Genomic DNA, 2086 nt, shown 5'->3' with positions numbered 1-2086 from the left:
CATGTGTAATGTGTTTTTCTTCTATTATATTTTTGAACCATTTCACTCTTAAAAAAACTCAAGTAGGAAATAAACTACTTTTTCTACCTTTTTAAAGAACATATAAATACAGCATATACGGCTCTGGAAAAAAATGCTTGATGTACCTACTTGCGTCACAGTCTTATAGAAAAAGGATTCTTCAAGTGGTAATACTACCACTGTTGGCACACGGGTTCCCTCTAGTGGTATGAAGAAACACTACGGCACTATCCAAATACAGTTCAGTTATATTGAACTTTTTAGCATAAACCATTTGCATACATTTTTTAAGAATGGTTTGTTTACATACTTTTCCCCCCCAAGTAGAATTTTTAATAAACTTCTATGTGCAATAACATTTAATCAAACCATTATTTAAGTATTTTTTTTCTTCCTATAAAACTGCAAAATGTTACACTATAGCTTACAATAATATCAAATATTGACTTTTTAAGAACAAAACGTACACCTCCTTTTTTTAATAAACACCTAGCCTTGTTATGCTACTGTATTTCAATATTTGTCTTGATGATGGTACTTGGAGAGACTTTTTTTAGGTGCAAAAATGTGAGAACTACTAATGTACACATTTACATAAAATGATAAACACGCGTTTCTTTGCATCTTTGTGAAGTTTTGTTGGCCTGGCATTTTTAAGCATAAACCGATAGTGTTGCAGGAGATTTAATTTTTTCCAGCACTGTACACATGATTTGTGGGTTAATTATTTTGGAGCTATTTGCAACGTTTCCCATGTGGTTTTATTTGCTTTTGAAATTGCATATTATATACACTACTGTTGAAAAGTTTGGGTCACTCGGGAATGTAACTTTAGTCTACATATAGATAGTGTATATAAATACAGTTGTGCTCATAAGTTTACATTCCCTGGCAGAAATTGTGAAATATTGGCAATTGTTTGGAAAATGTGTCTGATGACTGAATAGGGACCATCTCATTGTTTTTTTTATTGCTATAATTTGTTTAATGACTGTGCTATTCTGAAATGCCTTAGTTAGATTTGAATCCCGTTAAAATAAGTATGTTTTTCCTTATCACTCGTGTACAAATTTAGTCAGCGTATGTAAACTTAGCACAACTGTATATACGCAACCGTTCATAACCTTTGGGTTATTTGCGAATTACTTTTTTTTTTTTGGGGGGGGGCCTTTTTCAGTAAAGATTATATTAAATTAATCAGAAATAAAATGCAGATATTGTAAATGGGTAAAAAATAAAAACGAAAAGAAAAGGACATTTTTATGTGTCCCCGCCATCCAAATAAACAAACACACAAAAACAACTTTTGAACAGTAGTGTATATACAATGCCACGTATGTTCTTGCATGAAACGGTCTGGTTGACCCCAACCTTAGATGGGTCGTGTATGTATAAATATCAAGTTCCTCAGTCCTATATTAAAGCTCTTATCTTTAAAAATTAAATATTGTACTTCATATATTCACACACGGTGACGAGGACTGTTGTGGCACACGTTACTTCTCCCAAGGAGGTGGTCCTTTGTTTGTGTTAAGAAGGATTACACTAAAACGACTCGATTGATTTCCACGAAATGTTGTTTAATTTCAAACCTTTCCCGTGCGAAGCTCAGTGACGTATTCTGTCATACACAGATGATGAGGACAATTTTGGTGTTGCTCCAAATGAGGATTGTTTTGGCCTTGGCAGCATATCGGGAAATATTTGAGCCTTTTGATCGGCTCAGGAATAAATTTTCAAAAAAGGACGGTGCGGCCTTTGAGCTTCGAGTGAGCGCGAGATTGCACGAGGCAGTAAAGGCCACATTGTGCGTGCATGTGTGTGCGGCTTGCATCTGAGTCAGCGAGTGGACGAGCAAAGGGGAGGACCGTTCATCAGGCGATTCACAGAACTACAAAATGCTTCCAGGGAGGAGGGTACGATTCTGAGAGAGAGGCTTCTAAGAAAAGCCTTGGTAATTACCTTCAGCTTTGAGCCGCTTTTGTGCCATCGCACACACATTTTTTCTGCGTTACTGTGGCACGAGACTCACGCGGATTAAAAAGCGCAGCAGCGGGTCGATTTG

This window comes from Leptonotus elevatus, chromosome 10 (assembly GCF_054856555.1).
Source record: "Leptonotus elevatus isolate MCC_2025b chromosome 10, RoL_Lele_1.0, whole genome shotgun sequence".
Lineage (NCBI taxonomy): Eukaryota > Metazoa > Chordata > Actinopteri > Syngnathiformes > Syngnathidae > Leptonotus > Leptonotus elevatus.
Note: the sequence above shows the minus strand (reverse complement) of the source record.